Raw genomic sequence first — 27,687 nt, 5'->3', positions numbered from 1 at the left:
TGTTAGGTTGCATGTGTTTTTTATGTATTTTGGATATTAATGCCTCTGTGCCTTATTTTCTTCCTCTTACAATGAGGGATAAGAATGCCCCATCCTGTGGTGAGAATTAAATGAGATGGAAATTGTAAAACACTAATATGCCCCTAATACATATTCAATAAATGGTGGAAACGGTGGTGGTAGTTTTTGTTGCTGTTTTTCTTGTTACCTTATAATTGCTATGTCTTTGAAACTAGATAGGCCTTGGCTTTTCCTTCTACATATTATACGTTATTAATTCCTTTACCCATAAGCCTCCACCATCACCTTTACTCTTCAAAACAACTCTGAAAGGAATTGAGGAGATAGTAGTTATTGATCTGGGGGAGACAGGAGGTGTTTCTGGAAGAGGTGCCTTAGGGCCAGGCTGTGAAGGAAGGGTTGGATTCCATGGCAGGGCAGTGTGAGCAGAAGAGCTAGGCTAACGAGTGGCCACTATGTGTCTCCCTTCACAGTCCCCACGTAGCAATGCCCAGGACTGAAGTGTGGGCACTGATCTCCATCCCAGGAGATCCAGCAAGCTTGTCGAAGCTCTTTACTGCCCTTATAAAAATGGTGTGCTCTAACACATTACACGTTCATGTGAAAGGATTGCCACCAGCTGGCCATAGCTTCAGAGTTCAAGGACGATACAGATCCTGTCTGATGTAAGGTGACTTGGGGTTTCCAGGCTGCAGGGTGCATTAGTGATATTTTGGGTAGAAGTGCCATTAGTCAAAAGCTAAGCTCTATGTTTTTACAGTTATTAACAAGAATTCTCCAAATGGGGCTTCACTCTGAATTCGGTGACATTTTTATGGTTCAAACCTTCTGCAACTTAGACATGCTATATCACCCACCACACACACACACACACGATCAGGCCTCAACATCAAGTGACTTCTTCATACTTGACATTCTCTGATAGCCCCAAATGAGCTCTTGTGGCTCCCTTCCCAACAAGTAGAAGTGTTGAATAAAAATCCATATATTTCTAAGTTTGATCAATCAAACCCTAAGCAAATCAACCAAAATTTTCTCTGGCTAGTACTTTGATTTCTGCTTATGAAACATAATTCATTTGCAAGTCTGTGTTCAGGGCAATGCATGGCAACTCAAAATGACAGGCATGCTAGGGGAGTACCGCTCCTCAAATATTGGCTATAAATTAAATGAACCATGTTTATTATCTGAAGGGTTTTATCTTTCTTTTATACTAGAAAACATGGAACTATTTTTTCCATACATCATGGCATAGCCATAGCAGGTATGTGTGCATCTACGGGGTGTTTAAATCTGATTTGAATAGCTTTACACCCAAAAAGAAGATGCTAGAGGAAAATAAAATAAGCCTTATTGAGAACATGAGATTATACATGAACAAAAATTTTATAATTTGCTGAAGGTTGGTTGGAAGTAATACTGATTAATATAATAACTTTATTTTTAATCTAATTTTACACATGGCATAAAATTGAAAAATCTAACGAGTGTAGAATAAAAGGAAACGTAACTTTCTCTTCTCCCATTCTCTAAGCCCTGCTGCCAGAGAGCCCTTTTTAATTGTTTCATTTTCGAGTGAGGTTGGGTTTTTTAATTACTATCATAATGTTAAATAATACTTTATGCTTTTACTTCTGGATTCATCTACTGCAGACTGTATCATGGGCCCTTTTATTTAAAGGGGAATTTGGTCTTCTTATATTACTTCCCTCCTATCCTCCCACCCTTCTGTGGGTTTTATTATTTTTACTGTATTTTCCTGCTCTGTTTTTCTACTGAAATATTAAACTTAAACCTCTGTTTCTTTAACTGTCATTATAGAGAATATCCACTGGTTTGTCACTCATTGAGTGGAGGAAGCCACTCCTCTATTCTTTCCTCTGACTTCAAACAGATATGCCATTATTATTACTTTGTCAAGGTTGTAGGGTTGCCAGATGTAATTCAGGACTCCAGTTAATCTTGAAGCTCAGAAAAACAATGGAAAACTTTTAGTGTAACTCTGTCCCAAATATTACATGGGGCATACTTATACTAAAAAAATGTTTACTGCTTATCTGAAATTCTAATTTAAGTAAATACCCTAAATTTTTATTTGCTAAACCTGGAAATCCTATGAAGTTTATAACATTTCTAGTCCCTTCTGAAACAGACCACAGTGATGTCATAGTTTATCTTTAAAGTGGTTTAAAAACTGAAAGCCATTACCTTTTGTTTGTCCTATTTATTTTTTTACTTTTTTTATTGTTTAAAGTATTACAAACAGTAGTACATATGTCTCCTTTTTTCCTCATTGATCTCCCCCCCCCGGCCTCCCTACCCCCTGGCACATGTCCTCACTCCCCACCCCCAGTGTCTTGTGGCCATTGGTTATGCCTATTAATGCAGATGGCCTTAGCACTGCACAGACTGGAGGTCAAATCCCAGTTCCACACTGACTGCCCTGAACTTGGGCAAATCCCTAAACTCTCTGAACCTCATGCCTGGTCAGGTCTGCTTTGCACTTGTACTAAGATGAACTTAGCCAACATGCGGCATGCTGAGCCTGGTGGCATGATGGAGCATGGCAGTTGCCGTGTAAACAGGCACTGGGTGTTCACTGAGAGGATGAGTCCATCAGCCCTCCATGTTTGGTGCGTACCAAGGGATGAGGGCGACATTAGCACCATGGCAAATCCACAGGCTGCTTCTTCAGGGTCCTTTTTACTAGGCCCTCCCCTTACACACACTTCATTGTGTCTGACGTGTGTGTGTGCATTTATCCCATAAAGTCTGCACTGCAAATCTCACCAGGTGCTGGAGTGTTTAACACATGTTAGTTTTGTCTTTTAAGTTTTTGTTGAAGAAACCCATTCATCCTTGGCCTTTTTTTCTCTAAATATAATGCTGGGTCATCTGAATGCAAGTGTGAGTAGCCAGGTTGTTTGGATAGATGAAACCAGAGGGAGGGCTGTTTCAGTAGCCACCTGCCTTGTGTCTTTGCTTCCTGCCCCTGCGCTCCAGGTCCACCTTCCCACAATCCCACACTGCTGCAGAGAGATGCGTCTACAGTGCTCATCCTGCCAGACTGCCCCTCTGCATACATCAGCCACAGCCCAGCCCATCCTACTGGAGAGAGTCCAGGTCCATGGCCCATATTTCCAATGGCTCCAAAGTGCCCTCGGCCTCCCCTGTGCTTTGCTCTAACCACGTCATCATCCACTTCTGAGGGCATCACCTTCACCTTGGCTGTGCCCAGAACACCCTCACGTTCCTTCTTCACACTGAATACATAATGTCCTGTTTAAATATCACATCTTCTGGGGCAGTGCCCCCAGCCCCATCTGTACCCCAGGCAAGGTTAGTAAATCCCTTTTCTAGAGCTTCCTGCTACTGCCCTCAGATACATAGTGGTGCCTTGGTGATATCATTCATCAAATGTATGTCAGAACCATTCAAAATCACCCAGGGCCAAAAGCTTGGCATCCAGGCTCTCTTCTAGGATGAAGTATCATCAGCTTATGCTCACTCCTGTTCCATCCTCTACACACAGCAACACCCACCTCCAGCCTCTGCTGCCACCTTCCCTATCACAGTCCAGATTGAACCAGATACCCCACTCTGCAGATCCACTGCCAGTCTGGTTTCCATCTGCCAGGTACACACTTACCTTAGTTACCAGGTACAACATGTACCTCTTTCTTTTTAAAAAATATATTTTTATTGATTTTAGAGAGAGGAAGGGAGATAGAAACATAGATGAGAGAGAAACAATGACTGGCTGCCTCCTTCATGCCTCCTACTGGGGACCAAGCCCACAACCTGGACATGTGCCCTGACCAGGAACTGTGACCTCCTGGTTCATAGGTCCACGCTCAACAACTGAGCCATCGTGGTTGGGCAACATGCACCTGTTGTATTGCACTTACCACTTTAACACTTTATCATCTTTACACCCTTGCTTTGCCTGGCATGTCCCTAGGATCAAAGACTAAATATAATTGTATCATTTTATCCAGTAAATGCCTATCCCAGTACTAGGCTCACCATTGGTCTTCAAATGTGCAGTTGAATGATGAATGAATGAATGTGAATGAATTAATATATAAAGGACCTTACCAAATAACCGATATATTATAGTGGGACACCACAGGAAGCAGCCCGCAGTTAAATGTCCCCCAGCCAAAGGAATGAGAACAATGTTTCATGTCATAATAAGTAGAGCATGTCAGAACTGCAAAGTAATCTGTCTTTTCTTCTAAAAACATTTTTAATAAAGGATTTCCAAAGCTGTCTATCAGAAAGGTGACCCTCCCGATAAGTAATGAGAGAGCAGTGACATGGTTGTCAAGGCGTCAGCCCTAGGGTACCAGGCGCACGAAGGACTGACAGCCCCTGCAAAGTCTCAGTGACCAGCACAGGGTGGTGCCTGACAGGCAGTGTCACTCAGTGAACAAAGCAAGCGTGGAACATGGATCATGGGGCCTGGTGAGGCCGGGGACTCGAGCACAGGCTGATGCTGGGCAACCCGACACAGCACAAGGCCTGGCTTGACCTTGGAGGGTCTCTTGGCTTACACAAGTTGTGGGGGCGGCGGGGATAGTTGAGGACTGATTGTGACCCAGTCATTAAGGGGGAGCTGGGATGGGATAGAGCTCTGATTTTAGAGTGCCTCTTGTGTGCACCATTTCATGTCATCCTTACTATAATTGCTTTCCATAGATAGGCATCATTTGTTCTGTTTCACACGTGAACAGATAACCCAAATTATTAAAAGCCGAGCTTCCATGTTACCTAAATGTGCTCTGTGCATGTGGATGGGACACAGGAACTGAAATCAGCCTAGATGTCCGCATGCTGTTTATTCAATTTCTTCACCTGTGAAATGAAGATTGTATGAATAATACTTAGCAATAGGTGCTCTTAAAAATCAAGGGAGATTGTATATAGGAAAGCTCTTTGTCAATGAGTGGATGATATTATTGTCAGCCCCAAAGTTCAGCGTCCACATTTTGGAACCTGTACAATTGAAAGAGATCAGACATATACAGGAAAATTAGCCTGATGCTTAGTGACTAGTATTTATCAAGCCCAAGATTCTCAGGCTTGGCACTATTGACATTTTGAGACAGATAATTCCTTTTCATAGGGGCTACTGTGGATCATGAACTGTTTAGCAACATCCCTGACATCCACCCATGAGATGCCAGTAGCATCTACTACCTCTGTTCTATAGTTGAGATAATATCTCAGCCATTGCCAGATGTCCCCAAGGGAAGATCACCCTCTGAGTATTCTGTATGTGTTAGACTGAGTTAATAAATTTTTTGTATCTATTTAAACTTCACAACACTTCTAAGAGTTGGTATTAAGTAAGCAGCACTATTCTCATTTTAGGAGTGAAATGAAATTTCTGAGGGTGTAATTAATGTATCCAAGTTTGTGCAGAAGATGGGGAGCCCAGAGCTGGTCTAGGTCTCTCAGACTCTAAAGCCCAGGCCCTTCATTCTGCCTTACGCAAAAGGATGAAACACAACTTGGATGGTTTGGGATTAGCTGACAGATGAAAGAGTTGCCAAGCATTAAAACTGGCCAGTCCCCTCCAGGGCAAATAAATTTCTCTACTAGCTAACAATAGGATTTATTCTTATTCTGACTCCTTATTCCTTCTATGGTCAGACTCTAGCTCATTGTGATGATGATATTTAAAGCATTGACCTTTGAAGATATTATGAGCCAGCAAGCTGGTTCAAGCCCTCCTTTGTTACAAAGCCCGTGTTTTTGCCTACCACAGATGACTCTCAACTATATAATTTTTGGCTTTTTAGCAGCTTTTCTACTTTATGCATTGTTGTCATTCAGTAAATGAAATGAACATGGTGACATGGAGATGCTGCCTGCAGAGAGCAGTGATATCCCCTTCCTCATCTGTGATGGCAATAACAGCAGTGATAATTATAATAGCTAAGTGACAGCAAAGAAAGTATAAGTAGGACTTATTTCCTTAATAAAACTGAGTCAAGGACAACAAATTTTAAACCTGTCCAAAAAATAAACCCTGGACTCAGCTGGACACACTTTAGACTACAACATGCCAACTTGTATTCAGTTGTGCAAGAAAAAAGCCAAATTAAAGATCATATACAGGCTTGGCCAGTGTGGCTCAGCTGGTTGGGGCAGCGCCCTGTGCACCAAAGGGTCACAGGTTTGATTCCCACTCAGGGCACATACCCAGGTTGTGGGTTCAATCAATGTTTCTCTCTCTCCTTCTCCCTTCCCATCTCTCTAAAATAAATTAAAACAAAACACAAAAACATACCCTCAGATGAGGATTTAAAAAATCACGCACAAAATGAAAGGGCTATGTATTACTATTATGTCTAAAAAGCAAAAAAAAAAAAAAAAAAAAAAAAAAATAGTGAATGTTCAATGCCATTTAGCTTTTAAGAGAATGTCCTTATTCTATGAATTTTTTGATTGACATTCTCATGCTTCAGCTTTCACACCCATCTTCAAGGACACACAAGTGAAAGTAGGTTATGCCATTCTCTCGAACAACCTTTTATGGCATCTGATTTAAAAGCCTGAAATTTTAAATTTTATGCTCCCTGCTTCCTCTCTCCCTCCCTCCTCATCTCATCTAAAAAGTCATCAGCCAGAAGAGGACCTGGGCAAAGACTCTTAGGTCGGCATGGAAAAGGAATGGATTATGAAATGGCATCTGTTTAGTAGCATACTCAGAATCTGCCTGCAGGCTGTGTGCAGGTATTGCATCTGGCAATAGGAGGAAAACTCAGTGATGCTGGTATTGAGAATGGACAAAAATAGCCTGTGTCCTGCAGAGATGAAAGGAGAGAATGGAGAGTGAGCTGAAGGGATCCTGCTGTGGACTCTCTGTGAGAGAAACACAATTTATAAGCCCAGATGTGGAAAGCATAACTCCATGCTTTGGGAGGTCCTCTTGTTTTGGAAGAAAAGAACATTCAAGCAGGGTGGACTCCTGGTGCCAAGGCCTCTCTCAGTCAATGCCTCTCTGTTAGTCAACCATGGCCTACTTCTCTTTGTTGGTCAGACTGAATTTTAATTGGCTGCCCCCACATTCATCCCACACCACCTCTTTTTGGAAGCTTACAGGGAGGTGAAATGAACTCACCAATGAAGTGGTCAGTTTTACTGGAAAGCAAAGCCCCTGGCCTGTGGAGATGCTCTCAGGGTGGGCCCTGCCTTCTCTTCCCCCAACCCCCTTTTCATGGCCCATGCTTGTCCTCTTACTTTGGAGTTGCCATCAGAGCTTAGCAGTCTCTGTGTGGGAGCAAATATTGGCTCAAGGGATTAGACCCACATACAAAAAAGGGAAGAATCTTCTTGTTCTCCTTCAAGTAGGGCATGGTCTACATGAATCTGCCAACAGAACACGGTAAATCTTGTACCCAGTCAACAGAGACAATGATCTGAGTCTTTGTCATGCCCGAGAGGAAGTGCCTTTTCATCCGTGGGCCATCCTCTTTTAAGTGAGCCTGAGTAAGTGGTGACAAGAGGTTGCAGAGAGGCGGGCAGAGTGCCCACTGTTATGCTGGCTGATGCTAAGGGACTCACTTCCAGCACAATGCAGCAGGAATACACGGCGGGAAAATGTCCTTTCCATTCCATGAAACTGACTAAGGGTTGCCTGGTGCCAGACCCGGTGCTGGGTACTGAGCACCCAACAACAATGGTACCCTCTTCCTGCCCCAGAGGAGCCCACATTCTATTCTAAGAACCAGGGACAGGATGCAAAGGAAGGAGAAAGAACCAGAGCAAATGCATTCATTCATTCAACAGCTATTTAATAAGTACCTCCTTGAACCAGGAACTAATGTGGACCCTAGGGATAGAGGAGTGAACAATACAGTTACAGCTAGAATGTATTCTGTGCCTGGCTCTAATCTAAGGTATAAATTATCCCTATAACATGCTTATGCTTTCATTATTAGCTCCATTTTAGTATGAGGAAAGTTGGGGAAGAGAGTAAGTAACTTACCCTCTAGTAAGTGGAAGAGTTGGAATTTGAAGTTGGACAACCTAGTCCAAGGCTTTTAAAGATGGGAGTGGAGTAGAGAGGTGGGATATTAGATAGGGGGCCACGCTCAAGAGATGATATTTGAGCCCAGCCAGTGTGGCTCAATGGTTGAGCATTGACCTATGAATCAGGAAGTCACAGTTTGATTCCTGGTCAGGCCATAGGCCTGGGTTGATCTCAATCCCCAGTGTGGGGCATGCAGAGCAGTTGATCAATGATTCCCTCTCATTGTTGATGCTTTTCTCTCTCTCTCTCCCTTCATCTCTGAAATCAATAAAAATATATCTATTTTTTTAAAAGGTGATATTTGAGCCAAGAACTGGGAAGCTGCTGCCCATGAAATAGAATCTGTGTTCTGCACTGTAAATGCTCGCCTCCTTTTGCCACAAGAGCCAAAACAGGCAGGTGATAGCACCCTCATTTCCACAAAAGAAATGGAAGCTCACATTTGGCTAAATCATGCCTGTGAGCATGACTTTTATGTGGCAGAGTTAGAATTTATGCCCAGGTATATCCAACTCTAAAGTCTATACTTTATCCACCAGCCACACCATGCCACAAAACAGGAAATGTTGCCGTAATTATATCTAGAAGATTGGGAAGCTCCTAGGTGTGGATATGTCTTACCTGGGACAGGCTTAATGGAGAAAAAGTTAGCCTAACAGAGACCTACAGGATGAGTTGCCCTGTTTTTTGGTTATTGTTTGTTTTTGTGTGTCTTTTTAAGAGATGGGTTGGGTTGCAGGAATTCTAAGAAGCAGAAACAGCATAAGCAAAGGCACAGGGGTTAGAAACATTGGGGTGTATCTAGAAAACAGTATTCAAGTGCAGTTAGAGCTATGCGCAAGGGGTGGAATATTAAGAGAACAATTTGGGCCAGACTGGTGTGCCTCAGTGGTTGAGTGTCAGCCCATGAACCAGGAGGTCATAGTTTGATTCCCAATCAGGGCACAAGCCCAGGTTGTGGGTTCGATACCCAGTGGGAGGCATGCAGGAGGCAGCTGATGATGATTTTCTCTCATCATTGATGTTTCTAACTCTCTCTCCCTCTCGCTTCCTCTCTCTGAAATCAATAAAAAAATTATATTTAAAAAGAGAGAAAAATTGGGGCAAATTTTGAAGAGTTTCACTGTATTAATTTGAGTGGCATTCAGAATAAACTACACTGAACATTATGCTAAAATCTCACTATATCCTGAGACTCATGGAATCCATTTCAGGCACCTCCTAAAGTAGGAGTTTCTAAAGTAGGAGCTCTGGTTAAAATAATTGTCCTTTGCTTTTAATTGTTGTAGCGAAATCTCTGTCATATGTGTCCATCTACTTTCTGGACATCCGGAGCGTGCTGCTCAAAGCCTGGCTCCGTCACTGTTTTCTGGTGGAGGATCCTGCCCTGGCATCATCCGCTTGAGCATCAGTTTTCATTTCAGAGTCTGTGGGAGGAGAGAAGATTGGGATGAAAATCCTGTATTGACCTCAGAGCAGACTCTGGAAGTTGTTTTTCGAAAGAAAGAGAGAGAGAGAGAGAGAGAGAGAGAGAGAGAGAGAGAGAGAGAGAGAGAGAGAGAGAGAGGAGAGAGAGAGAAAGGAAGGAAGGAAGGAAGGAAGGAAGGAAGGAAGGAAGGAAGGAAGGAAGGAAAGAAGGAAGGAAGGAAGGAAGGAAAGAAAGAAAGAAAGAAAGAAAGAAAGAAAGAAAGAAAGAAAGAAAGAAAGAAAGAAAGAGAGAAAGAGAGAAAGAAGGAAAGAGAGAAATAAGGAAAGAGAGAAAGAAAGAAAGAAAGAAACTTGGTATCAACACATATTATTCTGCTTTGCCTTTTTCTCAGGAAAAGGACATAATGAAGCAGGTATAGAGAACATACTCTGAAAATGGCAGACTCTCTAGTTAGGTAGCTTCCAACCAACTGGCAGTGGCTGGTGCCCATAAGGCTTGTCCCTGCTCTCGGCCTCAGTTTCCCTCTATGTAAAGGGGGACATAACAAAGGCTGTGTCCTACACATAAGTACGGTACTGTTTACAAAGTACTTGGCATATACAATATATGAGCAAGCACTCAACACATGTTGGGTTGCATTGTAATTCTTCCTAATAATTATATTAAGTATTATTTTAAAGTGTAAAAAACAGAAGTTAGAAGGAATATTCTAATAAAGATTTCCCTTATCAGAGGCAAATGACCCAAACCACATTCCAAGCACATATCTAAGCACATATGTATCACATTTCATTCTCAAACTCCACTGAGAAGTATGAATTATTAACCCATATCAAAGATGAAGACCTTGGAGCTTTTAGTGAAAGAGACACTAAAGATAGACTTTGATTGACACAGGGTTGGCACACAAGATATTCACTGTGTTTCTGACAAAGTATTTTTGAGTGCTTACTATCTCTCATGGGCTATGCAAGGCTACATGGGGTGTACAATTAACAAGAATGACACAGAGTCTATTCTCAAGGTCTAAACTCAGAGCCTAGTGGGGGCAGGGGAACATACTGTGATATGCTTTACAAAGACATAATAACAGGCGGGTTTGGTTTAGAATGGGAAGGAAAGTTAGGGGGCCAGGGAATCCAAGCAAATGAAATAGAAGGCTTTTCCATGGAGTAGGAAAAGATTTTGTATTTTCTTTTTGGAAATGTTAGAGGTTCCACTAGGTGAAGCTAAATGCGTGAAAGACGAAGTGATACTACCTGCAGAGAAAAGGAGGAGAGTGACCCAATCACACTAGCCTTGCTAAGGACTTTGTATTCTGAGGTCATGAAATTGCTTGTGGAACATCTTTACTGCTTTTGGGACATTGCTGGATGTGTAATTTTAGTTTGGATTGTGGTAATGGAATCATCCTGTATAATAAAAGGCTAATATGCAAATTGTCCCCTCGACCAGGAGTTCAACAGGGAGTTCGACCAGGGGCCAGGGCCAGCCCACCAACCACCTGCGGCCCCTTCCCCCAGTCATTCCCCAATCCCCCCCCCCACCTCCAATCGGGGGCAGAGCCAGCTGGACCCACTTGTGCATGAATTCATGCACCAGGCCTCTAGTTGGTATATAAAAATGACACATCAGTATGGATGACATCCTATTCTCATTCAAAGAAAATTAGATTTATAGTATTTAGGAAAGCCAAGATTTTTTTTTTTTTTAAATCACATAGCCAGAAATTCAGAGATAAATGTATGTAAGAATGGTCAAGGCCAGAATTTTTATAAACCTCCTAACCTTTGCCTCATGCCCACCATGAGGCTGTTGTAACTCCAGGCATTACATCTGCATTCAAGTCAGGATTAAGAAAGGGTGACACAAGGTTGTGACAGCTGTATCTGTATTCTTTTATTAGGAAACCAAGTGCCTTTTCAGATACACCAACAGAAGACTTCTGCTTACATGTCATGGCCCCCAAATTAGTCTCATGGCCATTTCTAAATTCAGGGAGGTCTGAGAAAGTGATTGTGTGGCTTTGAAGTTTCAATATTATGAGACAGCAAGGGAAAAGGGATTAGAAATAGCTTCTGATTGGTGAATTAAGATGTCAGTAATAAATACTAGAACAATAAAAGAATTCCTCTTTTCTAATAATCAGTAACATTAGCTACCTGCCAATAAGAAAATGTCAATCAAAACAATGGACAGGGAGGAGGGGAACAAAGGAGGGGGTGATGAGAGATATCTGTAATACTATCAACAATAAAAAGTATATTTTAAAAAACAATAGACAAATAAACAAAAGACTTGAGCAGGTACATCACAGAGAGGGAAACACAAAAGTCCAATAATCATTTCAAAGTAACTAAGGAAATGCAAATTGAAACCATGAGAAGAGATGTATAGGTAATACCAAATGGAAAATATTTAATATCTCCGCAAATGTAAAAGAATGGAGGCTTCACTCGGCTGGCATGGCTCAGTGGTAGAGAATTGACCTATGAACCAGGAAGTTATGGTTCAATTCCCAGTCAGGGCTCATACCCGAGTTGTTGGTTCAGTCCCCAGAAGGAGGCATGCAGGAGGAAGCCAATCAATGATTTTCTCTCTTCATTGATGTTTCTATCTCTCTCTCCCTCTCCCTTCCTCTCTGAAATCAATCAAAAATATATTTTTTTTAAAAAAAAGAACAGAGACTTCTATGCACTGGTAATGGAGTACAACTCCTTTGGAAAACAATTTATTATTGATATGTATGTAATTATTTATAATCTATTTTACTCCTGGTATGCACCCTAGGAAGAGTTCCTACACATGTGTACCAGGAAACAAATATAAAAATTTGCATGATTTTTTTAAATAGCAACAACAATAAAACCTTGAAACCCAAATGTCCAACAGAAAAATAAAGCACCATATAGTTACATAATTAAATAGCATACAGCAATTAAAGTTTGAAATACAGCTATGTATAACTTGCTGAATTGTAAATATAAAATAGGTAATTGAACAAAAATACTCTCAAGAAAAACATATTAAAATACACCATTATATGATTCAAAATAAGCACAATTAAAATTAAATACTTATTTAAGTGGTTTTAAAAAAAAATTTTTTTAAAAATCAAGGGGATTATAAACAAACAAAAAAACTTAACATAGTTACCACATGGGGGAATTTGGGAGGACTTGTTGATAGGTTTAATCATACTAGTGGTATTTGAATCTATAAGTTAGATGGTGATCTATATCTTATTATCATGCTTTATAACCTACATATACCTTACTTACAACCCTTTATATTTGCCTAATATTCTATAATAAAAATTTTAATAGGAAGCAAGTTAGCAAGCAGCATGAGTAATATGAGCTAGTTGTACATTTATGTGGGAATATAAAATACTGCATGTATAAGAATGGTGGTTTAAAAATTCTTCTTTTGATCTTTTCTGTATTTTCTAACATCTATAATGAATATAGGCTATTTTAGTAAGTAGAAAAATGTCGGAAAAAGTGTTACTGACAATTTTTAAAGCATTACTTTCTAGTTCAGTGGTTCTAAGAGTTGATAATTCCCATTAAATTGCCACTGAGTTCCTCTGACTGGGTGTTGGCAAAAGTACCTGAAAGTTAAAGAATTTTTTTTTTATCTATTTAGTGACTCCCAAAACATGGTATTAAGTAGCTTAAATTTTCACCAAAATCTTTCTTATCCATTAGAGGAAGGAAGTTTCTAAAATATTTTTGAGTGATGATAACAGGTTAGGATAGATAAAAGGGAGAACAAATACTGTTTTGTCTCCTTCAAAAAATTTTTCATTGTTTCTACCTCTTTAAACACTTTCATGCCCTTCATGTAATATGAGAACTTGTGTTTATGTCATGAATACTGTCTGTGTGAAGAAAAAATAAAAAACGTGTTCACTGGCTTTTGCTGGATATTTCCTCTATCAGTGTTCATAACTTAGCAAAGCCCTTCTGATCTTCAGGTGAGAGATACCACCTGCTCTGGCTCTCTGCATCATCACATCTGTAGACTTCAGAGTCAAAACTCTGAGTCTTGAGACTCAGGAATTTCCAATTTTCCCAAGAACAAGATCTTTTTCCAAATGCCAGAGCATTTTGTGGACCCCACATCATCAGATAATTTTATTTTCTGATTTAAAAAAAAATGCAAAAACAGATTCAACACTTTCAAGAATGACTTAAGAGTCTTGCATTTTATAAATTATAACCACATTTCCATATATGTGAAAACATAATTCAGATATGAGCCAGCGACACTAAATTTTAGGAAGCCAGCAATATTTGATACCCTTGTGGCTGGATTACCAGACACCTGGCAGTGACACCCTTGGTATTCACTCTTCTCTTCCAAACCATTCATTCTGATGACCTGAGCCTTGAGACAAGGAAGCGATGTGTGAAAGGCAGCTCCACTGGTCAGTTTTGGGGATGGGATTGAAATTCAGGCATTTTTATTTCAAATCCAGTTTATGGTGCAGGTATCAAAACACCTGCTTAAGCCCTTCCAGGGCTTCTCTTTCTGCCTCTGCAGACACTTTGGATGACTTCCTGAGTGGCTTACAAAAATAATTCTGAATGATTCCACTTATATAAGGTACAAATAGTCAAACTTATAGAAGTGTAGAATAAAAAAAGTGGTGGGCAGGGGTTAAATGTGGGGGAAATGGGGAGTTGTTCAACGATTATAAGGTTTCAATTATGCTAGATGAGTAAATTCTAGAGATCTTCTCTACAACATAGTGTCTATGCTTAATACAGTACTTGCACTTCAAAATTTGTGGAGTTTAAGAAGGTAAATCGGATGTTACCTATCCTTACCACCGGAAAAATAAATAGAGTCATAAGCATAAGGAAACTGAGTGGTTTGGGATATGTCCTTGATTGGGCTAATGGTATCACATGTGTCTGCATATGTCCAAACTCATCAAATTGTACATATTCAATATGTGCAGGTCTTTGCAGATCAATTATACCTCAATAAAGCTGGGAAGCATGGACTATCTCCAGTTGGCTATAGGAAACAAAATGGTAATTATGAAAAAGATTGCCATCTCTACTTCTTCCTTCAACAAACATTTATTTATTACACAACTTGGTGACTAAAACTATCTTGGGGAGCTAGCAATCTAGAAGGGGAGAAGAGAAATATGCAAATAGAGTAGTGAGGAAGGGGTCAATGGTGGGAAAAGGGGACATCTGTAACACTTTCAACAATGAAGATGATTTTTTAAAGTGATATGGGGCAATTAAGATCTGAGTCAAATTCAGTTGAGAGCCCAGCAGAAGGAAAGATGAATCCTTCCCTAACGTGAGCAAGGCCAGTTGACAAAGACAGAGCTGAAAATGGCCAAGTTTCCCTGAGGCTTCATTCCTGCACAAGAAACCATTTCCTTACTTCTTCCTCTGGAACTTGGTTTCCAGAGTCTTACTTGTCCTCCTATGAAGATGTCCAGTTCATCTGCACCTGTAAGAAATTAATCTCTTCTGTTCTGGCCCAGACTCAGGAAAGAAAAGCAGGAATCTCTCTGATTCTAAACACTCCCTTTTATCAGTGAAGAAGTGATAGCTACAATTTAAATGATAAATCAAAGTTCATAGTAGAAAGGTCAGTGCAGGCAGAAAGAATGTTTTTCGTTGCTGCTGACATTTCTGATCCACTTCAGGTCCCAGCTCTTCATCCAAGGTGAATTCTAGTCATCCCCTACTCATTGATGAGTCAATGTCCCTGCAGAAACAAAAGGCATACTCAAATGGAATGATTGAGGAGAGTTGAATAAAGGAGGTGATTATGACAGTGTGGGCAGAGTGAATACCTCCAATGAGGACTGGAAAAGCATCCCAGAGTGAGCCTGAAGGAGCAGTTTAAGCAGCAGTTCTGGAAGCTGGAAGCCTATTGAGGTTCCTGTGACTCATTTAGAGGACCACAAGGTCAAAACTAGTTTTACAATAATGCCAAGACATTTTTTTGCCTCCTCCCTCTTATTCACTCATGAATGCACAATAGAATTTCCAGGAGGACACAGGGCTTGTGATGGATCCATTGTTCTGATGGCTAATGGAATGTACAGGGCTCGGCAAAGGTAGGACTATGGTTGTTTGTTATGGAAAATAATACAATAATTAATAAATAATCATATGAGAATAAACTCTGTGTTTTGTGTACTCACCTCACGGCTATAAACCTACTTTTGCCCCACCCTGTTTGTGTATTCTTGTGTTTGAGTCTTTGTCCTTTTCAATTTCTAATGTGGTAAACATTGAGAGATAAACACAAGCTATTTGGGGGTCTTTAACAATTTTTAAAAGTCTAAAGGGTCCCACGGTCAAGACATTTGGAAACTGTTGGGTGACTGCGGTTCAAAGGGGGTCAATGTAGAAGATGGCCACTGGGCAGGGCCTGGTTAGCCACCATAGCATCCTGGCAGGGAAAGAGCCTGGGAAATGAATACCCCAAGGAACCTCGTCCTCTTCCTCTCTCAATGCCACCAGGGCCTCCCATTGACCAAACACAGCTTAAAGCCAGAGGGCGAGGGTGGCTCTTTCTGGAGCACAGATCAGGGTGGAAAGGAGTGCATCTGGAGGAGCCAATGGAAAATACCCACACTTGGAGATTGCAAGGAAATTTTAAAAATGAAGAAAAAGAAGGAAGAAGAGGAGGGTGTAGAGAAGGGGTTGGGGAAGGAAAGCAGGAAGAAGAGGGAGAAGAACAGGAGGAACAAGAGCAGAGGGAGTGGGGATCCTTCAAAATGGGATCCAGAGAGAAAAACCTCCACATAGCTCCTGAGCACTTTGCTCCATTCACTTCTCTGGCTAATGAGGAGGATCCAGGTTCAAATTCTGACTCTACAATTTTTAAATCATGGTTCCTTAAGCAAGTTAATAGACCTCGACTCAGTTTTCTCATCTCCAACATGGAATAATGATACCTAGCTCAGAGTGCAGATGACAGAACTGACCGAGTTAATATGCAATATTTAGCGTAGAGTAGACCCTTCACATTGCTCTATTTTCCTCTGTCCTTCCTATGCAAACTCCTGGGAAGAGGTTCTGGTAACTATTAGGGCATCTATCTTGGACTTTGTGTTAAACTCATTTTAAAACCACAAAGACTGGGTGTCTGATCATCCTCATGTCTTTCTAAGGGCTTCCTGCCAGCTTAACTGTTCATAATGGTTAGCCATTTAGAGTGAAAGAAAAAGAACACACGTAATAAAATGTTGTATAAGTGCTAATTATGTCTTATGGGAATTAGTCCTTTGGAACAACCGACTCTTGGCATCCTAAGATTTCATTAAGAAAAAAAAATCTGCAGGGTTTTCTGATTTGCACGCCTTCCCCTACCTTTCTATCATCTTTCTCTGGAGCTGCTGACATTCTGCACTGGTTGTGGGAAGAGATTTGTGTTTAGGTGGAGAGGACTGACATTGGATTTGCTCCACACTGGCTTTTCCTCCCCTCTTTCTGAATGGATCTATTTGCGGAGTCCCTCACAAAGCTCCAGTTGCTACAGCACTTTGATTCTTCCATGGGATATTCACTGTTAACACATGTTTGAAACCTGCTGGGAACATAAGCCCTGCTTAATAGAAATAAAGGTGTGATTAAGGAGATAATCTGGTAAACTGTCAGTCACGTTTTGCAAAGTTATTATCCGGTTGCAAATCTCTAAGTATTAAGGGCTTCAAGTTTTGTTTTGTTTTGTGTTTTTGTTTTTTTTTTCCCCCAAGGAACAGTCATTGCCTGTGGCCTCAGCGAGTGAATTTTATTTTTGTACTTTAATTAGTGGTGTACATGTCTGCAATTCCAACTCCTTTACCATACCTCTTCCCTATGCCCACCAAATCTCTTTCTTTTAGTAAAGAAGCAATGCCCGCCTCCCGCGCCCCCCCCCCCCCAAAAAAAAAAAAGAAAAACCAACAACGCCTCTGGGCCAAACTGCAAATTTGTGTTGATAACATGCAGTTATTCAATTAAAGATCAGATGGAAAGTGGGCAGCCAATTTACCAATCAAATTGATGGATGGGATAGGGAACTGCTGGACCATTGTCCAAATGCAAATGATTTTAAAACTCCAAATACTCAGGGAAAATGAGATTGATTATGAAGCTGCTTTTTTACTCCCATTACTCATATGGGTAAATAGATGATAGATAAGGAGGGGTGAGGGTTGGAGGGTGTCTGGGTAGAAATTGCTACAGGAGCTGCTGTTTTCTTGTCACAGAAGACATTTAGCATCTCTCTTATTCTGATAAGCAGGTTGAACAAAGACTTGAGTTCTTCTAATATATATAGGTATATGTAATATTGATTATGGAAATGGCAAGGGGGGTGTCTATGAAGGGGGAGGGGAAATGTACATCCCTCAGTCCATGATGAACTTTGAAGAACTACAATTGTTATCTCAACTTGGAGATCCCTTCTCTTCCCCTCATACTCCTCCATATGCCTCCTTTCACACACACACACACACACACACACACACACACACACACACACACACACATACTCATCTCTAATACAACCCAAAAGTTAATGGTCAAAATTTGGACTCTCAACAAATTACACTCCCATTAACTGCTGGGCTCTTCGAACACACAACTCACATTCTCCCCAAGACTCTGCTTCAGTGAACCAAGAACTATAATAACGTATAAATACAAGGGCTGGGGAGTTAGTGACACCATCCACTCTGACAAGGAAGGCAGGCCAAGAAGAGCTAGATGTGGAAGAAGGATCATGAATTGCATATTGAACGTGTTGGATTTAAGATGCGTTGAGAGAGCCACATGCACATGTCAAACTTATATCAATAATCAAGGGCTTGAGGTGAAAAGCAGACTCTGATCTCAAGGCAGTTCCTACAAGTTGAGGTTAATTATCTGCCCAGTGTCTATCTTCCCTGACAAAGGTGAGCCTGTCTATCCACCACTATATCCTCAGTTTCTGTCTCAATAAATAGTGAGGATGCAAGAGAGAAGTTGGGAAGAAGGGGAGGGAGGAGGGAAGGAAGAAAGGAGAGAGGGAAGGAGAAAGATAGGAAGGGAGGGGGGAGGAAGGAGGGAAGGAAGGAAGGAGAGAGGGAAGAAGGAAGAGAGGAAGGGAGGGGGAGGGAAGGGGGTTGATGATTTAGTAAATATTAGGGACCATCAACTTCTCCTCAGTCCAGCAGCTAATAGGATGTGGGAGGAAGCTGTTGATCAGCTTCTCAGATTATTTTAAAAATCCTGACTACAAAGGAAGTAAAGGAAAGAAACTTATATTCATTAAGAATACACTGTCAGAAAGACAAAATCCTAGGATTTCTACCTTCATTACCTGCTATTTCCTCCAGAGTATGTTCAGCAGTGGCTGAAGATGCCTCATCTTGCTGGAATATTTTGGTCACCCACCCTAACTCCTTAGCAGATATCAGTGAATAAATGGGCTGTTCCTACTTGTTTCCTTCTGTTATTTGACACTCCCCCTTCCCAACTTCTGATCTGAAGCTGGTATGTTTTCTGTTTGTTTTTAAATAGATTACAGCAAATACCTTTCTTCCTCTTCCCTTTGAACAAATCATCTCAAGTTGTCCTCTTCTGACTACACTGAGAAGTCGGTTCCGTTGTTCTGAGGAGTCTGTACATGTTCACTGCTCTGTCAGACTTGAGAGCATGAATAGCTGATGACTAATAGGGCCCTGGCCGAGCTTTCTCTGCCTGCAAGTCTGAAATGTTCAGAAATTTTCAAATGGTACAACGTAGCTTAATTTTTGAATTGTGCTAAATACTTACCCTTAAAGTACAGGAAAGAGCATTTACAGGTATTTACTAGATGTGAGCCACTGTGCTAGGCACTTCTATAGATCATACCTAGTGTGGCCATACAATCCAGTTTGCTCAAGATGGTATGAGTTTATACTTATTATCCTAGTATAAGTTTTTACAGGGCTTCCCCCCACACACACACACTTCCACAGTGTCCCTGTTTGAATAATAAATTACATATCCACCCTACTCATACCTCATTTAATAGTTTCTCATTATTGTCTTCTGAGTTGACATTGCCAATAATCCCATTCTTAGATGAGGCAACTAAGGGCTCAATGAGTTCAAATCACTTGCCTGAAGTCTGACAACTCATATGGTAGAATCCAGCTTCCAATTGCTGGATGGCTGATTCTAAAGCAGGCTTTCCCAGATCCCATGAGTAATTCTGAATGTATTCAGAAGAATACAATGATCAAAGTTCTCGGTTTCCAAGTGAAACACTTCTGTGTGATCATGGCCCAGCAATTCCCATTCTGCAAATAAAATGAGCCTACACAGATGTATTTTTCTCTGTTATTAATGAACACCTGGCAGGATTTTAGTCAGGATCCATGCTTAATAAGATTGGCAAGGGTAGAAAATTTGGCTTTCCTGCCTGCCTGAACTCTTCTATTCTCTCTCCACTCCTGTAACCCAACACTGCTTCATCTCCTCTCTAACAAAACTCAGGGAAATGCAAGACTGTGTCAGCAGAGACATCTGAATTCAATTCCCAGAGCCAATATCCATAGCTGTGTAAAAACAAGCAAGTCAAATGACCTCTCTTTGCCTCAGTTTCCTCCTGTGTAAAATGAATAACACTGTCTACTCTCTAGGGTTGTACTAAAGATTAAATATGAGGACATATGAAGCACTCATGCAGGGCCAACACATCATAGGAAATCAACAAGTATTAGTCCCCTCCCTGACTCAGCAAAGATCTGCCAATCAACCTCAATTTAAGGGTCTAGGAATCTCTTCCCAGGCTTTTAACTAGTTCTTATTTAGATTGAATGGTGACTAGAAAGACATGTCAAATATTCCTCATTAGCAGATCTGTGGGTACTTGGGAAAAGGTTCCTGTAAGTGGTTCACTCATAAGGTTAGCTGGTGGTGTTGTGAGTGCTATTGTTTATGTGTTTGTTTCACCATAAATATTATAAACTCTGGGGATGCATGTCACCTCATATATCTTACTACTGTGTTTTCTGTGATGAGTCTTGATGTATCAGTAGAAGCTTATCCAATGAAGGACAAGAGAGGGGACAATATCATGGGAAGGGCAGGTGCAAAGTTGTGGAGGGAGGAAGGAGCCCAGAGAATGGCGTAGTGTGGCTAGCTGGTTAGAAGAATGGGATAAGGCAATTCAGACCCACTGAGCATGCACTGTGTGCTCGGCACTGTGCTAAGCACTTCACTTGGATGAACCCAGTTAAGCTTCACAATAACTCAATGTGAGGGGAACTCTGTTATTCCATTTTGTATGCGATGGGCTAAGGCCCAGAGGGAGTGCACACTGAGCGAACAAGATTGTGAACCCAGGCATTCTGATTGCAGAGCCCAGACTCTTGGCAAGGGGTTGAAATGAAAACAAAGCTGATGCTGTATGTTGGGCTCAGACTGCAGGGGTCCCTGTGGGCTAGGGTTGAGGATTGACTTTCACTCTGGAGACCAGGTGGTGAGAGCCTCCACAGGTGCTGAACCAGAGCAGGGAGAGTGTAGACAGTTTTTGAATTTAAAATTGAATGAATTTCCTAATTGATCTAAGTCATTCCTCTTTCTGTCTTTGTGCTATTTGCCAGTGCTTCTCCAATTACTTCAAGAGTTGTTGTGAAATTCTCAATGTAATCTCCGAAGAAAATCAATTTATAAACACATATTACTTAAGGTGAATTATTCATGAGCATTAATGTGCTTAAGTATATATGAATTTAAATTAGTTTTATTGGAGATTTTTAAAAATATTTCAAAGGTACACATACACCAGTTATTCATTCAATATCTGTTGAAGGCCTACTATATGATAGGGAACATGTTAGATATATACCTAAAGACTAATAGATGGTCTGGTAAATAATAATAATATTCCTGAGTGTTTGCTACATGCAAGATGCTATTTTATGCCCTGACCAGTTTGGCTCAATGACTAGAGCATCAGCCTGTGGACTGAAGAGTCCCAGGTTCGATTACGGTCAAGGGCATGTACCTTGGTTGCGGGCACATCCCCAGTAGGAGGTGTGCAGGAGGCAGCTGATCCATGTTTCTCTCTCATGGATGTTTCTAACGCTCTATCCCCCTCCCTTCCTCTATGTAAAAAATCAATAAAATATATACATTTTTTAAAAAGATGCTATTTTATACATTTTACATATATTAATTTACTTATTCCCCATAATGCCTATGTTACTACATTATATCTATTTAAAAGATAAAGAAACTGAGTATATTGTCTGATGGAGCCCAAACTGTTTATCATCAGAGAAGATATTATTAATCCTGATGGTGCACATAAATTCTTGATACCTATTTATTGAATGAACAAACCAAACATTGGAAGTACAAAATAATAATAATAATAATGCCTAATATTTTGTGTAAGATTGTGTCATTCACTTTCCATGCACATTCTCATTTAGAAAAAAAAAATGTATGTAAAGGAGCTTAGTTTCTACCAAAGGAGCTAAGATGTGAACGCCAATATCAAACAATATAGTCATTTGAAAGTATGATTTAAAACATAAAAACCTTCATGAAAATTTAAATAGAAGAGATACGTTCTCCATGAAGGGATGGAGATGGTCCGTGAGGCTGAGCCATGGGGGATTATGCACACAAAGATGGGGTTGGAGAAGCACAGCAGAGAGGGAAGGCTCTCAGCAGAGAAATCCCTACAAGAAAAAGCACAGAAGGAGGAAAACACGGAGCCCATGTGGAGGACATGGAATAGTTTTCTGTAGCTGCAATGCTGCTGCTCAGTACCACCTACTGACGTTTTTTCTGCTGCCTGTCCTTACGCTTCTATCCGTTAGGCCTACATTCAGCAATAAGTACACAGGGAACCCAAATATAGTGACTTAAATATAAGGGTTTATGTTCCTTACATGCCAAGAACTCTGGATAAATGGATGACTGTGGGCATCGTGTAGACTAGCAGCTCCCCAAGGTTGGGCTGGTTGGCCTCCTTTTGAATCTCTTGACCTTTTCTTCATTGTTGTGAGTTAGCTATTCCAGCATTGGGCATCATGCCTGAATTTAAGATAGGAATTGAAGGCAGAAGGAAGTTGGGCCACATTGAGTGGGTCTCTTCCTTTAATCATGGAAGTGAAAGCATCTCAGAATCCTCCAGCAGACATTGCTCATGTCTTAGTGGACAGAACTCTGTCACCTGGCCACTCGTAGCTGCAAAGGAGGCTGGGAAATAGAGTAATTAGTTTTGAAGATTCTGTAATCTGAGAGGAAAAGAGAAGAGGTTGAATTAAAGTGAATTCAGCTGGCAAGCAGTGTCCATCAGACACTAATCTGTGTGTGTGTGTGTGTGTGTGTGTGTGTGTGTGTGTATTATGCAAAGTGTCCCCTCAGGAGTTTGACCGACCAGGAGTCTGATCACTTGCTATGATGTGTGCTGACCACCAGGGGGCAGCATGAAACAAAGGAAAGTCCCTGCCAACAGCCAGCACCTAGGGAAGGGAGACCCCAGCTGGCAGCCAGCAGCTGCCTAGGGACCCTACCTGTGCACAAATTTCATGCACTGGGCTTCTAGTGTGCTAATAATAAACAACTCCCCTTTACCTGAGTGCTTCCTATGAGCCCATTGCAGGCTAATCACTTCACATACATTTCTCTCATTTAACTTAACATTCATTACAACAGAGCTGAGAGAGAGCCACTATAATCCCCATTTACTAAGATTCACTTAGGTCCAGTCATTTGCCTAAGGTCAAGCTCTGACAAGGGGCAGCAGTAATGACACTTCTAGCCCAGCTCTTGGCCTGGATGCTCCTTTGTGCCCCCCACCCCCAGATGATGACCACTAACTGTTCACCTACAATGTGACTAGCTTTCTGCATTTGTTGATTGTCACAAAGGTCTGTGAGTGGTTACTAATTTAGCATTTTACGGGTGAAGAAACTGAATCTCAATGAGTTCATGTGATTTGCACACGATCACATGCCTGTGGGTAGCTGAGCTGAGATTCAAAACTCACACTGCTTCATTCCAAAGCCCATATCCTTTCTTCTAGGCTGTGACACGTTTTATCAAGATTCCACTGGGGGAAAAGAACTCCAGTTTATCCCATCCCAAGTACCTCCCTACTTTCCAGTCCACATCCACTTCCCTGGCTCAGGCCCTCATCACCTTATAGATAAACTATTCTAAGACTTTACTAAATAGCCTTCACACCTTTACTTTCTCCTACCAGATTTACCTTCTCTAGACATTAGTCCTACCATGGGCCCCACCCCTCTGCTCCATGGTTCCCCACTGACTAACAAAGGGAACTGAATAAAAAATGTTCCATTTTATTAACCAAATCTACCTCTCACCACCCTTCCTACCTGGCCTCCCATTATTGGTTATCCTTTGCTTTTGACTCTGTCCCTACTGATCATTGCACAAAGGCTAGTCTTGCCAAAGGACAAATTCAGCATATCCAAAGCCCCATCCAGTGGGATATTGAAAAGGGGAAGGGAACCTAGTTACAGGTGTGTAGGTAGGACATTTGAAATGGACACACAGCAGAAGTAAAGGAATGAAGGTGGAAGGATGAGGGTTTTAGTCAGTCTTCCCATTAGTCTGTTGTGCTGCAGGAAGGAATCTTGTAGTGGAAAATCACAGTGGAGAGTTCTGCCAGTTTGTGTTCAAATTACAGAGTGGGAGAGGAAAAAAAAATATGTTTAGCCTTATATCAGCATGCATCAATATCAAAAGCTATTCTTTGGTTCATGGTCATTGTCTAATGAGTTTGACTAATTCTTCCAGAGAATCTCTCTTCTAATTAGTATCTTACAAATAAAGTTGGCTGGCTGAAGATAGGAGAGCCAACACTGTTTTCCTAGTCCTCCCAATTAGAGAAGGAATCCAGTGTGGGCATAATGGAAAGTCTTTAGCACCACAACAGACATGGGTTTGAATCCTGGCTGTGTGTGGCCTTGGGTACATAAGTCACTCAATCTCTCCAAGCCTCAAGGTCCTCATCTGTCAATAGCAGATAATTGAGCCTATCTCTCAATGTTGTCACAAGGCCTTGAGAAGTCCCAGGGCAGGATTGTGGAAAGATCAGCGAGCAAGCATGCCCACCCCTAATCACTCCAAAGGCACACGGTTTTGTTGGGGAAATTGCTAGAGACCAGGCTCTGCCAACCTGAAAATCATCAGGGCAGGAGTTACAATCAGTTTGGAAAGGCAGTAAAAAGATGCAATTTGTTTCATCTGGCTTCATTTTATGTCTAAACAGGAAAGGAACTTACTAAACTACACTCATGACAAGGAAGCCAAATTACTTGAGTGCAACAGAATGTGGAGTTGCTAGGTAAGGGTGAGTTAATGGGGCTAGGCCTATGCAGCACAGCCATATCAGCTAAGTGCCAGCTTTAGACTGCTGAGAACACATGGGCCAGGTCCGGGTTTAACCCTGCTCTTAACTACCTCTGTGACCTTGCACAGGTCATGGCAAGCTCTCTACCTCCTGTGTGGCAACTATCAAGTGGACAGGAAAAAAGAGACAATGGCTATGAGAATAAAAATGTGAAACACTTCAAAAATTATATTCTATTTAAATTATTTTGTTATAAAATCACTTTAAAATGTGAAGCAGATTATTGATGCTGTTATGTTGGTCCTTCATACAATAACCAAAGTCATCAAAAGGCCCTTCATAAATATTTCTGTCCTCAGGAACTCACATTCTAGTGGGAGAGACTGGCATGTGCATAAATCACTCTTATACAAGGTAAATAGTGGCAAGTACTGCAGGAAAGGAACAAGCCAAAGGCCCTGGGGACACGGGAGTCGGGAGATTAATTTCTAATAGGGCGATCTGGAAAGGTTTCATGAAGGAGATAGGATTTGGGTTGAGCCGTGAAAGCTTGGGAGTGCTATGATTTATACTGTCTTATCTTGTGGCTCATAGAGCACATGGAGCTTTCTCCTCTCCGTTAACTTTGAGCTCCTGAAGGAGAGGGATATTGACTTTCACCTCTCATCACCAGCTCCCCAGCATAGGGCCTGGCCCCCAGGCAGTGATCCATACATGTTGAGTCCAATTAATAATGATAGCCCTAGCCAATTTGGCTCAGTAGATAGAGCATTGGCCTGTGGGCTGAAGGGTCCCGGGTTAGATTCCAGTCAAGGGCACATACCTCAATTGCAGGCTTGATCCCTGGCCCTGGTGGGGAAGGGTGGGGTGGCAACCAATCCATGTATGTCTCTCCTATCTCCCTCCCTCCCTCCTCTCTCTAAAAATCAGGGGAAGAATGTCTGGCTGAAGATTAAAAACAAACAAACAAAAAACACAATAAATAATGATAGAAGGAGGAGAAGTCATACTCATAATATCAGTAGCATTTATTCTTTATAGATTTCATGTTAGGTTTCAGGTTATTTAAAACATCAAGGTGTGGGGGAGGCCCAGCAGGTCCAGGGAGCACTCCACTGCAGGTGCATCTGAGGCAGGGACCCAAGAGCCCTCACATCCTCCCAGGCTGAGCGAGTCACCTGGCCCACAGGGTTCTGGCTGAGGCCAGAGAGATTATGGACAGGCCAGCACCCCAGCGGCTGCGTCTCCATGACCTGCATCTGGTGAGGAAGTTAAGCCCTGGGTGGGGATCACCTCGCAAGGTCACGCCCGCCTGGGCTTGGCCACTCTGTCCTTCCTGTCCCAGAGCAAATGAGCTGGCCCCTGGCCTTAACCTTTCTCAGGACCTGTCAGGACAGAGGCTGGGAAGCTTCTTTCGCCTCCCGGCTAGGCAAGTCGACTGCGGGCGGCCTCAGTTCCAGAGGAAGTCATAGTGCTGTGGGTCCATGTGCCTGTGATGTCAGGGTTTTGCGGGAGGTGGACTGTGATGTCACAGCAGGCTCCAGACCTTAGCGCCAAAGGAAGTTCAGTCTCCTGTCATGAGAAATCACAGCAGATTTGAATGGAAAGTTGTTCAATATTAGCATTTCACAATTTTAATCTTTTAAAAAAGACCAGACCCATCTCAGTAGGAGAAGCTAGCCTCTTCCATTACTGACTCCAGCAGGAAGCTGGGAGATGCGTCCTCAGTCCTTCTTCACCGGCCTTTATTTGCAAGAGCCTCTGCCATGTACCTATGCCACATTGGAAACCACTCAAGAAAGCGCAACCTGTGGGAATCATCAATGAAACCCCGAGAACTCCCATGAGCCACCTGGAGGCTACGACCAAAAAAAAAAAAAAGGTAGCTACACGAAAACCAGTGTCTTTCCTTTCACTTCTCATAGTAAAGCATCATCTCGAAAACCTTTTGGGGTCCTTTCTCCAAATGTTCTGAGCGGCATGAGAGGGAAGAGCCCCATAGAGAGCAGCGTGGATGCTCAAACCAAGAATAAGGCACCATGGGCAGCCATCCACCAGGGTGAGGAGGGGGAAGGGCCTCTGGAATGCAGGGCGCTGGTGAAAATCGGAAACACCAAGGAGAACATCGCATTCTTTGCAGCCCACCAGGGCAGGAATAGTATATGATCTATGAAAATAAAGGGTCCTGGGGTATGGATGGGAGAGCTACGAAAAGAGGGAGACGATCAGGGGACCATACAGAAGCCAGGATTCAGTTAGGATGAGGGAAGCCAGAGGCCGGTGCCACGAGCCTGAGCCTTTTGCATGTGGCATTGAGCACTGTTCTGTGCACTATGTGAGTGACAGTGGGGCCGGCATCTGCTCTCGGAGGCCTCTGTCTGTCACCCAGATGGTTGCCTTCCTGGAGCGAAGAGCTGGTGCTGCTCTGCGGGCCAGTTGTGCTAACTCCCCTGCGGTGGGGAGCCTTTCTGGGCCATCCAGAGCTGTGCCTCCATCCTCTGAGTCCTTTCCTGCCCCCAGGGCTTGTGAAGAGACCACAGAAAGGGGAAATCCTGAGGTTGGTGAATCCCAGAGAGAGCCAGTCAGCGTCCTGGACATGGTAGCCCAGCTGGAGTCCCAGCGCCTGAAGCGGTAGAACCAGCGTGAGCCTGGGAGCCTCCCTCAGAAGAGCAGCTTCCGTGGGAAGCGGGTGCTGCTTGCACATGGCACTCAGGCTGATGAAGGTGCCTTGGAAGCACCTGACACTCGGGTGAATCCTCCTGCGGGGTCTGTACCTGTGGGCTGTGGCCCGTCAAGAGCTGACCACTGTTCTCAGAAGGAGAAGCAGGCCTGGGATGGGGCTCCTCGGGGCTGA

General features: G+C 42.2%; 1 pseudogene across 1 annotated transcript; it reads left to right on the top strand.

The window, feature by feature from the left end:
* The first annotated feature begins 507 nt into the window (after positions 1–507).
* LOC308525507 (F-box only protein 34-like) lies at positions 508–27,687 on the top strand (annotated as a pseudogene). Its single transcript has 2 exons — positions 508–686; positions 26,759–27,687. The product of its transcript is annotated as an F-box only protein 34-like (transcript).

The sequence above is a fragment of the Myotis nattereri genome (assembly GCF_964212035.1).
Source record: "Myotis nattereri genome assembly, chromosome: 9".
Taxonomy (NCBI): domain Eukaryota; kingdom Metazoa; phylum Chordata; class Mammalia; order Chiroptera; family Vespertilionidae; genus Myotis; species Myotis nattereri.
This window is presented reverse-complemented; position numbering and strand designations above follow the sequence as displayed.